Below are 12,433 nucleotides of genomic sequence, written 5' to 3'. Positions count from 1 at the left end.
CGCGCCGCCCTTTATATACAGCCTCTTCCCCGGACGGCTTATTGTGCGGGGGAACACAGAAAACGAAGACAAAAATAAGACAAATGTTCGCCCTTATCTCAAGTGGCTCAACCCAATCCCAAGGACGTTCTTTCAGATATCCTCGACCGTTTTCTCTGGGCTTCGTTTTCTTTTGCGGCCTTCGAGAGCGAGGGAAGGAGAGAGAGAGAGAGGGACACACACACACACACACACACACACACACACACACACAGTCACACACACAGTCACACACACTCCATTTTCTTTACCGCCCTTGCAGGAGACACTGGCGCAAACGTAGGTGAAAAAATGCAATTACTGCCGTCGCTCCCTCGCCAGGTGTGAAGGGCAGGTGTTATCGAGGGAGGGGGAAGGGTAGACGGGAACGCTGGTTCTCTCTCTACCCTCCTCCCCTTCCTCTGTCTCCCTCCCTCTCTCTCTCTCTTTCTCCCACGCCACTTCGAGAAACCCAGACCAGATTACAGTGTGGCACTCCCCCGGCCCGCTGACAAGACTGGCACTGTGCAGGTCTGTTGAGGCCCCCGACCATTCCCCGACCACTCACCGACCTACCCGCCTACCACTCTCCCTCACCGCCTCCTTCGCCGCCTCCACCACCCTCCTCCTCCTCCTCCTCCTACACCCTCATTAAACCCTCCCCCCACGCACATTCCTCCTCCACCTCCTCCTTTCTCTTTCTCTTTCTCTCTCTCTCTCTCTCTCTCTCTCTCTCTCTCTCTCTCTCTCTCTCTCTCTCTCTCTCTCTCTCTCTCTCTCTCTCTCTCTCTCTCTCTCTCTCTCTCTCTCTCTCTCTCTCTCTCTCTCTCTCTCCATTTAGCTTATCTTAAAACTTCACTTGACGCCTCTTTTTCCCTTTCTCTCTCTCTCTCTCTCTCTTCTCCCTTCTTGCACCTACCCTCTCCTCCTCCTCCTCCTCCTCCTCCTCCTCCTCTTGACCCTGCCTCCTTCACATCCCATTGTTCTTGTGCTCTCTTCCACACCTCTCTCTCTTGCCTCAGTTCCTACCCTGCTTACGCCCTCAACTTTTTTCTCTCTCTCCTCCTCCTCCCACTCCTCATCTTCTGTCTTCTCCTCCTCCTCTTCCTCTTAAGGGTGAAGGCGGATGCAAAGGAAAAGCAAGAGAGCATGACGCCAGGTTTCGGACAGTGCATGAATGGGTGTCTAATGGAGCTTATGGTCAAGGAATGTAGGGGGTTCTGATGCCCTAAACACAAGATTGATTTCCTGGTTTGTTCGCCCTGGCTTGATTTCTTGCTTGGTTGTTTGCTTGGCTTCCTCCCTTCTGTCTGTTTACTTGCAACAATAAACCATCAATCAATCAATCACCTTTTGTGCTTTTGCCTTTCCTTTCTAAATGCCAAGCACTTCTCTTCATGTTCTCTTCCTCCTTCTCCTTCTTCTCCTCCTCCTCTTTTAACTCCTCCTTTCCTCTCCTCTCCTTCATTCCTTGCATCCTGTTATCCCCTTCCTCTTTCTCTCTCTTTGCACTCGACATCCCTTCACCGCCCCCTCCTTCTCCTCCTCCTCTTCCTCCTCCTTCTCCATTTCCTCTCTCCACTTTGCTTTTTTCTTCTTCTCCCATACCTCTCTCTCTCTCTCTCTCTCTCTCTCTCTCTCTCTCTCTCTCTCTCTCTCTCTCTCTCTCTCTCTCTCTCTCTCTCTCTCTCTCTCTCTCTCTCTCTCCTTATCTTCCTTTCATTTTCTTTTATTTTACGTCATATTCTTATTTTCCCTCTCCCTCCTCCTCCTTTTCCTCCTCCTCTTCCTTCTGCCATCCTGTATCCTTCTCCCTTTCCTTTTCCTTCTTTTACGCCTTTCCTACTCTCTTGCTTCCTCTTCCTCTTATTCTGCAATACCTCACTCACTCCTTTCCCTCCTCCTCTCCCGTTCCTTCCTTCTCTTACCCTCTTATTAATTCTCTCTTCGTTCCTCTCTCTTATTCAGTTCCTCCTCCTCACTCCTCCTCCTACCCTCCTCCTCCTGCTCCCTCTCCCGCCTTGCTAATCAGGGCTTCCTATTTCCTATGCGAGGCGAGTTAATGCCAACGTTCCTGCCTCGTTCTCGCGATATTCCTCACGTCATTCACAGCCCTGCCCACGCTTGCACCAGTCCCCCCTTTGCGCTGGCTGCCTCGCTCTCCCCACCATCCACCCGTCCGCCTACCATCGCCAAGGCTACCAGGGGAGAGTAAGGGAGTGGGGAAGGAAGAGGGGTCAAAGAGAAAAAGGGGAACATGGGAGAGGGGAAGGAAACGGTCAAAGGAGAAAAAGGGGAACATAGGAGAGGGGAAGGAAACGGTCAAAGGAGAAAAAGGGGAACATAGGAGAGGGGAAGGAAACGGTCAAAGGAGAAAAAGGGGAACATAGGAGAGGGGAAGGAAACGGTCAAAGGAGGAAAAGGGGAACATAGTAGAGGGGAAGGAAACGGTCAAAGGAAAAGAAGGGGTCACAAGGGAGAGGGTGAGAGGGAAAGGTTCATGGCAAGGGAGAGGAACATGGAGAGAACGAGGAGTTTTGTGTTGACATGGAGAGAGGGAGTGCCAGGATAGGAGGAGAGTGAGAGCATGTGATGTGGAGACGAGGCTCAGTATTTCGTATTTTCCTAGTTTCAGAGTCACCCAAAACGACATTCTTTTATATTTATTGTTAAACTTGCCTAGTCATTGAAGTACTGATGTTTTTGCCAATTGTGAATGGTCAAAAAACGGAAAATACGAGGTTCTGAGTACGATGATCTGGTAACACTGTCATTCGCCTTCCGCCATGGCCAGCTCTTCCTCCTCCTCCTCGTCGTCCACTTCGCTAAAGGGGATATTACACTGGGCAAATTTTCCGTGGATCTTTAGTCAAACCACGATTTCCGCTGGCGTGGTTCTCATATTTCCGTGGTTTTCTGACGTGTCCACGATCTTCCAAAGCAACAGTAGATTTCACTGAAGGACGACGGTATTACTCACCATCATCATCAGCAGCAATAACAAGAAACAATTGAAAACCACGCTAGCAGAAATCGTGGTTTGACTGAAGATCCACGGAAAATTTGCCCAGTGTAATAGACCCTTAACTCATGCTAATCCTCACACTGTTTTTGCGTTTCTCCGTCCTTCTCCTCTCTTCTCCCTTTTCTTCTCTCCGTTCCTTCCCCTTTCATCCTTTTCTCCTCTCCCTATACCATCCACTTGCTGAACGCCCGCCATCGCCAGCGCTTCTTCCTCCTCGTCCGCTTCGCTAACCCAAGCTAATCCTTACACTGATTCTGCTTGTCTACGTCCTTCTCTTCTCTCCTCCTCCCTCTTCTTCTCTCCTCTCTTCTTCTTTCCGTTCCTCCTCCTTCCACCCTTTTTTCCCCTCCCTACCCCATTCCCCATCGCCAACGCTTCCCCTTCTCTTAATTCTCTCCTTCTCCCTGTTCTTCTCTCCACTCATCCCCCTCCCTACCATCAGCCTACCCAACCACCTCCATAACTAAAGCTTCTTCCTCCTCGTCCGCCTAGCCCCTAATCCTGCCCTTGTCCCTGCTGCTCCTGGTATTGCGTCTGCTTCTTCTTCTGCTCCTGCTCTTGTGTGTGGTGGTATGATGTTAGTGCTGTAGCGATGGACTGGGTTAGTTTGTGTTAAGCGGTGTCTTTCGTTCCCTATTAAGTGATATTTTGTCTGGTACTAATGTGATTTTTCGAGGTCCAGCTATTTGTAGGAACGCATGGAAGAGAAAAATGAGGAGGGAACGGAAGGAGAGAAGTGTTGAAATAAAGGATAGAAAGGAATTTGTGAAGAGAGAGACTCGAGAGGGTGATGATGAAGAGCTGTAGAAGAAAAAAAGAGAAGGGGGGAGATGTGAAGAAGAGAGGAGAGGTGGAGGAAAGCAAAGATGTATATTCGCTGGTTTGTTTGTGTTAAAGGTTATGTATCGGTGCTTTAGTTCCTCTTCATTCTTCTCCCGTCTGTTCCTCCTCCTCCTCCTCCTCCTCCTCCTCCTCCTCCTCCTCCTCCTCCTCTGACACCTGGTTCGCTTCATTCCTTCTTATTCTTCCTTCTGTCTCCTCTTTAACTGTTACCATTCTGTGCGTGTTTAATGTTGCCTATCCTTCTCCTCTTCTTCCTCTTTCTTCTCCTCCTCTCTTCCAATCCCTCTCGACTCTCTTGATCCTAAACCCTTCCTCTTCCTTCACTTTTCGTTTTCCTCTTCTGATCCCTCCCTCCTGGTGTACCTTTCCTCCTTCTCCTCCTCCTCCTCCTTCTTCTTCTCCTTCTCCTCCCCTTCCTGAATGTTCTTCGTCCTCCTCAGTCTCCTCTTTCTATCCTTCTAACCCTCCTCATCCTTCAGTCACAACTTTCTCTCGCTTCCCTATCCTCCTCCTCCTCCTCCTCCTCTTGCTCCTCCTCCTGCTCCTCCTCAAACTCCCGTGCCCTTTCCCCACATCACTCACGCAGCGGCCTGGTTCGCGGTGAGCTGAGGGCCACACGGGGACATTTAGATACCATTGCAGTGCCTGAGCGAGCATGCAAGAGCGGCGGCACTGCGGAGCGGGAATGGGGGCCAGTGTCAATTTCAGGGGCACGGGGACATGGCACCCTACCCCTCCTCCTCCCCTTAACCCCCGCTCCCCACTGATACGCGAATATTAAGCTCCCGCGAAAACGACCACGACTCCACGACCAGCTGGCTTGTCTCAGTTGGTATGTGGCACTCCTAGGGTGAGGGGGCGTGTCAGGCAGGCAGGCAAGCAGGTCGGGGAGGGAGAGGAGGAGAGAGAGGGAGGTAGAGAGGGAGAACGAACCTACACCATGCAACTCTCCTCTCTTAACTGCCTTTCCTTCCCCTCACCACTAACCACTAACCTTCAACACTCAACCACTGCCTCTTCCTACTGTACCCTTGATTAGAGAAGAGGGAAAGGGAGGGAGAGAGGGAGAGAGAGGGAGAACGAACCTACACCATGCAACTCTACTCTCTTCCTGCCTTTCCTTCCCCTCACCACTAACCACTAACCTTCACCACTAACCACTGCCTCTTCCTACTGTACCCTTGATTAGAGAAGAGGGTAAGGGAGGGAGAGAGGGAGAACGAACCTACGCCATGCAACTCTACTCTCTTCCTGCCTTTCCTTCCCCCTCACCACTAACCACTCTACCTTCACCGCTAACCCACTGCCTCTTCTTACTGTACCCTTGATTAGAGAAGAGGGAAAGGGAGGGGGGGAGAGAGGTACTTATTCGTTGGTCTATTTCTACGTGGTTAGTCTGCTTGCTCTCCCCTTTATAGAGTGTCCCGTTTTGGTGTCCCCTTTCAACCCTTGTTTCGTGTCCTTGCCCTCGCCTCCACTTCTCTCCGTCCCTCCCTTCATTGCCTCAGCATATGACGTCACACTCTCCTCCTCCTACTCCCCTCCTACTCCTCCTCCTCGACTCATCTCCCCGCGCGAAACATAATGATTTAACTTGTGCTGTACCTCAAAACTTTGCCCATTAAACTTTGCGGGTCGTATACGGGTAAGATGTCTCTATCCATCAATAAGCCTCCTCCTCCTCCTCCTCCTCCTCCTCCTCCTCCTCCTCCTCCTATAGTCCTCATTCTCCTTCTCTCCTCCATCTTACTCTCCTCGTTTACTACTCTTCCCTTATCACTATTATTGTATGTTCTTTCTTTTTGTCACTAACTTAATCCTTCTTTTCCTACTTCCTCTTCATCTTCTTCCTTCTCTTCCTTTTCCTCTTTATCTCATCGCGTTTTCCTCCTCCATTTCCACCTTTATTCTCCTTATCATTGTTGTTACTCTTTCTTTTTGTCACCAACTTGTTCCTCCTTTTCTACTTCTACTTCCTCTTCCTCTTCTTTCTTCTCCTCTTTTTCCTCTTTATCTCATCGCTTTTACCTTTTTTCCTCCTCCATGTCCACCTCTATTTTCCTTATCATTGTTATTACTCTTAAAGTTTTTCCTCTTCCACTTTTACTTCCTCTTCCCTTCTTCTTCCTCCTGTGCATCTGTTTCCTCCTTCTTATCTTCTACTTTTATCCACCTCTCATTCTCACTATTCTTTCACCATCTTGTTCATCCTCTTATTCATCTTCTACCTCTTCTTTATCACCCTCCTTTTCTTCTATGCCTCTTCCCTCTTACACCCCTCCTTTAGTACTTTTCCTCTCTTTATCATCATTATACTTTTTCTTATTCGTCCTCTTCCTTTTCTTCTCCTCTTCGTCTCCTTCCTCTTAACGCCCTCTTTTTTTTTTTTACATCTCTCCTTATTATCATTATTCTTCCTCTTTCTCTCCATCTTATTCGTTTTCTTCTCCTTCCTCCTCCTCCTCCTCCTCCTTCGTTACCTGTCAGTCATGCACCTCAGACATTAATTACCTGGCTTCCTTCTCTCTCTCGTTCCTTTCTTGACCCATAAACTAATAGACATCACTACCCACAGACACGCAGACCTCTCTCTCTCTCTCTCTCTCTCTCTCTCTCTCTCTCTCTCTCTCTCTCTCTCTCTCTCTCTCTCTCTCTCTCTCTCTCTCGAAAATAAAGTTTGTCAAGGTGAGATAACAAGTCAACTTTCCACGTATTTTTCAGTCTCTTGAAGCCTCTGGAAATTACGAGTCTCCCGTTCTCCTCCTCCTCTTCCTCTTCCTCCTCCTCCTCCTTCTCCTCCTCCTCCTCCTCCTACTGTTTTTTTTTTTTCCTTTTCAGTAGTTATAGAAGTTGTGACAAAAAAAAGCATATGAGAGAGAGAGAGAGAGAGAGAGAGAGAGAGAGAGAGAGAGAGAGACCACAGCATAATAAACATCAACTGTCTCAACACGTTCCCTTTGTACAATGTCTCTCTCTCTCTCTCTCTCTCTCTCTCTCTCTCTCTCTCTCTCTCTCTCTCTCACACACTCACACACACACACACACACACACACACACACACACACACACACACACACACGCTTCGCTTTCCTCCTCCTCCTCCTCTATTCTCCCTTCGCTCCCCTTAATATGCCCTCAGGACGGACTATATATTTCACTTACAAGGTCTCGCTGGGGCGTTTCCGACACCTACTTCCTTCTCTTCTCTTCCCTCCTCATTCTAAACTCATTCATTCATTCTCATTAACGTTATTTCACTTATCTTTTCTACTTCCCTTGCTATTTCCATTTTCCTATTATTTCTTTCTTTCATTCCCTTCCTTTCCTCATTCATTCATTCTCCCTATTATCCCCTTACCTGTTTCCTCCCTTTTCTTTCCGTTTTTCTTCTTCATTTCATTTTCGTATTTCCATTCCCTGTCTTTCTTTCATTATCTTCCTCTCTTCATTCATTCACACTCCTCCTCCTCCTCCTCCTCATATCCTCTGTCTCTTCTTTCCCTTTATTTCCTCCTTTTCTTCGCTTTCTTCCTATTTCCTTTTTCTTCCCTCATTTCTCTACTTCCTTCTCTTTCCTTCTTTTCATCATTTTTCCTTTCTCCTTTTTTCTATTTTTCTTATCGTCGTTCTCAGCAGATTTTCCACCTTTTTCCTTCTCCCCCCATCCTCTCTCTCTCTCTCTCCTTCTCATTCCCTCTCTCTCTTCCTTCTCTTTCCTTCTATTCATCATCTTTCCTTCCTCCTTTCTCCTCCCTTTTTCCCTTTTCTTATCATCGTTCCAACATCAGATTTTCCACCATTTTCCTTCCCTTCCCATCCTCTCTCTCTCTCTCTCTCCTTCTCATTCCCTCTTCTCTTCCTTCTCTTTCCTTCTATTTCATCAACTTTCCTTCCTCCTTTTTCCTCCCTTTTTCCCTTTTCTTATCATCGTTCTCATCAGATTTTCCACCTTTTTCCTTCCCTTCCCATCCTCTCTCTCTCTCTCCTTCTCATTCCCTCTTCTCTTCCTTCTCTTTCCTTCAATTCATCATCTTTCCTTCCTCCTTTCTCCTCCCTTTTTCCCTTTTCTTATCATCGTTTCAACATCAGATTTTCAACCTTTTTCCTTCCCTTCCCATCCTCTCTCTCTCTCTCTCCTTCTCATTCCCTCTTCTCTTCCTTCTCTTTCCTCCATCTCCTTCTGGCTATTTTTCTTCCCTACGTCAGTCAGCAGTGAAATAACTCCCTCGAGGTGGACCAAAATTTATAGCCCACAACCATCATTCGTTTTATTTTTTTTGTTCTTTTTTTCTTCGTCTGAGGTGAGAATTCCTGAAGTGTTTGAACCGCACACTAAACTAAATTTGATCGTCATTTTTTTTTTTTTATCTTTAACTGGCGTCTTCGATATGTAGCTGAGTGTTGTGGGTTCTTTTTTTTTTTTAAGATATTTAGTCGTATTAAAAGACGTATTGCCACCCAAGAACACATACTTGACAAGGCTTTCGTAGGAGTTGTGGGCATTTCCAGGGGTAGTTTTATGACCCTGGTGGTAGTGTGAGTCTTCTTCTGTACCATGAACCTGAAGAAACACTCATTAGAACCCGACTGACCCCCTCTTTGACCTTTGGAAATAGGTGATGTGAGAAGCGAGTCTGTCTTATAAAGCCGACCATAGTTCCTCTCCTCCTCTTCTTCCTCGCCGAATGTCTGTTTCTCTTCTACCGTAGAAATAACAAACCGCATCTAGAAAAGGAACTCGTAGTGACGGTTTTATCTTCTATGTAGCGCAGTAAAGATATTTCGTTTCCGTGTGAATGTCTCTGTTATTTTCTTGTCCTCCTTCCCCATTTTTCTTCCCTTATTCATTTTCTTTCCGTGCTTTTCCTCCATTCCTTCTGCTCGCTATCGCCTTCCTTCATTTCATTCCTCTTCCTGCCTTCTCTCCCCTCTCATTTTCCATTCAAACTCCTTATCCTCTTTCCATTTCTTTCCTACATTTTCGTTCTTTTTCCATTCAAACTCCTTATCCTCTTTCCATTTCTTTCCTGCATTTTCGTTCATTTTTTGCCCTTTCCACATTTTTCTTCCCTTAGTCATTTTCTTTCCTCGTTTTTCCTCCATTCCTTCTGCTCGCTATCTCCTTCCTTCATTTCATTCATCTTCCTGCCTTCTTTTCCCTCTCCTTTTCCATTAAAACTACTCTTTCCAATTATTTCCTTCATTTTCCTCCTCTCCTCCACTCGCTATAATATCTTTCCTCCTTTCCATCTTTTTTCCTTGCTTTTTCCTCTCCTCTTCCTTATCCTTCAATACGCCTCTTCTTCCATTTTCTTTCCTCTTTTTGTTCCCTCTCCTCCTAGTCCATTTGCTTTCTTCTTTTTCCTCCTCTCCTACTCGCTATCTTATTCGTCCTTTCCACCCTCCTTCCTTCTTTCTTTCCTTCCTCTTCCTTATCTTTCTAATATCCTCAACTTTTCTTTCCATTTTCTTTCCCAGTGTTTTCCTCCCCTCCTTATCCTCATCCTTGCTTTCTTTCCTCTTTTGCATCCCTGTTCCTTCCTTCCTTCCTTCTCTCCTCCTTTCTTTTCCATCAAAACAAAACAAAACTTACTCTGCAAACCTTTACACAAAAATAAAATCAAAACATATCCAGTCAAATCAATCAGTCCAGGTAGATAGATAGATTCATTAACAGGTATACGCATGATCAGGTGCACACGCCAGGTGAGTCCCCCGGGCAGGTGCTAATCCCGCCCCATGCAAATTTTAGGCGGGCGAAGTAGAATTTAATAAAGTGTTTTCCCGCCCCGCTATATATGCTGCGGGATTAGGGCGCCGATATTTGCAATTCCAGCGAGGGTATTGACGAATCCGTTGTGAAATATTAATGAAATATCGGAAATACTGCATGGGTCGGAGGAAGGAAGGCGGTGGAGAGCGGGAAGGGAAGGGAAGGGAGGGAAAAAGGGGAGTATGGAAAGGGTGGTGAAGGCGGTGGAGAGGAGGAAGGGAACGGAAGGGTGAGAAAAAGGGTAGTATGGAAGGGGTGGTGAAGGCGGTGGAGAGAAGGAAGAGAAGGGAAAGAGAAAAAGGAGGAAGAGGAGAAAGAGGACGACGGAGAGAGAGGAAGGGAGATAGAAGAAAGAAGAGAGGGAAAGGGATACGAGAGGAGAGAGAAAGGTGGAGACAGAGAGAGGATGGGATAAAAGGAAGAAAGGATAATAGAAGGAAAGGGGATGAATGGTGGGAGAGGGAAGAAAAAGTGGGTAAAACAAGGAAGGGAGGGAAAGAAAAGAAGTGGAAAAGAGGCGCTTTGGAGAGGACGGAAAAGAGAGGGAAGGGATTTAAAGGGCGAAGGGAGAGAAGAAAGGAGAGGGAAGGAGGGACGCGAGAGGGTAGAGAAGGAAAGGAAGAGGGACGGAAGGGGAAAAAAAGGAAGGGGATAAGATGGAAAGAAAGAGGATGGGAAGAGAAAAAGGCAGAAGAAAGGAAAGGGATGAAGGATGGGAGAAAAGGGTGGGAGGGAAAGGGAGGTACAAAAGGGGAAAAAAGGAGGAAAATGGGGACGACGGAGAGAGGATGGGAAGGGAAAAAGGGAAAAAGAAAGGAAAGGAATAAGAAATGCGATAGGGGAAAGAAGGAAAGGGAGGTAGAGAAAGGGAAAAAGGAGTTGTGGAGAACGCAGAGAAAATGGGAAGGGAAAAAGAAATAGAAGAAAATAAAAAAAATAAAAAGTATGAAGGATGAGAGAGGAGGGATAAAGATGGGAGGAAAGGGAAGGGACGGAGGGGAAAATAGGATGGGGATTGGACGGAGAGAGGATGGGAAGGGAGAAGAGATAAAAGAAAGGAAAACGGAGAAGAAATACGATAGGGGAAAGAAGGAAAGGAAGAAGGGAGAAAAGGAAATATTATAGAAAGGGGAGAAAGGGGAGAAGCGATAAAAGAAAGGAAAAGGGAGGAGAAATGCGATAGGGAAAGAAGGAAAGGAAGGGGAGGAAGGGACGGAAGGGGAATATAAAAGGAGGAGAAAGGCAAGAGGAGATTGACTGGATTTGGTGGTCAAGATTGTGTTTTTCTCTCTTCTATTCTCTCTTCTTTTTTCTCTTCTCTTTCTCCTTTTTTCTATTCTACTCATCTCATACTTTCTTCCCTCCTTCCTACTTTCCTTCTGATTCTCCAAACCTCACTCTTAGCCTTCCTTCCTTTCCTCCTTCCTTCGTTCCTTCCACCACTCCTTCCTTCCTTTCCTCCGTCCCCTTCCTTCCTTCCTTCCTTCCTTCTTTCTTTCCTTCCTTTCCATTCATCCACCACTCATTCATTCCTTTCCTCCCTCCCTGTTTCCCTTCCTTCCTTCCTTCTTTCCTTCTTCCCTTCCTTCCTTCCTTCCACATTTCCTCTCTACCCCTTTTCATCTCCCCTCAGCTATACCCTTCCCTCAACACTCACCATCATCATCATCACCTCACCACTCATAATTCCGCGTTAATGACCCTCCCGGCAAAAGTTTGGACGTAAAATTGTCCACATTACCAATGACCACCACCACCACCACCACCATCACCACCACAAGAAAGTGAGAAATCGAGCTCTGATGGTGGTGGTGATGGTGGTAGTGATGATGGCAGTGATGATGATAATGAAAAAATAATGAGAAAAGAGATTGATAGATAGATAGATAGAGAGACAGATAGATACAGATTCCAATAAAAAAAAGCTTGACGGAAAAGAAGGACAAAAAATAACAAAGTAAAGAAAGAATGGCAGAAAGAAGAAAGGAGCCGGAAGGAAATCAGGAAGGAAGGAAGGAAGGAAGGAAGGAAGGAAGGAAGGTAGGAAGGAAGGTAGGAAGGAAATCAGGAAGGAAGGAAGGGAAGGAAGGAAGGAAGGAAGGAAGGAAGGAGGGAAGGAAGGAAGGAAGGAGGGAAGGAAGGAAGGAAGGAAGGAAATCAGGAAGGAAGGGAAGGAAGGAAGGAAGGTAGGAAGGGAAGGAAGGAAGGAAGGGAAGGAGGATAAAAAAAGGGGGAGGAGGGAGAGGCTGGAGGACAGAGTATGCTGAAAAAAAGCACAAAAACAAACAAACACAAACACCGAGAGAACAATCTGCAAACTTGAAACACAAACAAACTCGGTATATCCTACAACAGCAAATTGATCAAGCAACAACTTTTCAACAACAATATCTCCCTCTCTCCTAAAACTCACACACACAAAAAAAAAAACTATAAAAAATAATATATATAAAAACAAAAAGAAAGGGAAAAATCACTAGGAAGAAGGAAAAAAACAGAAAAAGTAGAAAAAGAAAGAGAGGAAAATGGAGACTCGAAGAAACAGACCCCCTAGAAAAAAAGGGAAAAGAAGAAAAATAGAAGAAAATAATAAGAAAAGAGGAAAATAATATCAAAAAATTCAAATACTAGAGAGAGCGGAAGAGAAATACAAAAGAAAAACAGTAAAAACAAACTATGGAAGAGAGAGAGAGAGAGAGAGAGAGAGAGAGAGAGAGAGAGAGAAGGGTGGAGGAGGGGAAGCAGAGTGGTAAACAAACAGATGTCCAGGAAGA

The sequence above is a fragment of the Eriocheir sinensis genome, chromosome 27 (assembly GCF_024679095.1).
Source record: "Eriocheir sinensis breed Jianghai 21 chromosome 27, ASM2467909v1, whole genome shotgun sequence".
Taxonomy (NCBI): domain Eukaryota; kingdom Metazoa; phylum Arthropoda; class Malacostraca; order Decapoda; family Varunidae; genus Eriocheir; species Eriocheir sinensis.
This window is presented reverse-complemented; position numbering follows the sequence as displayed.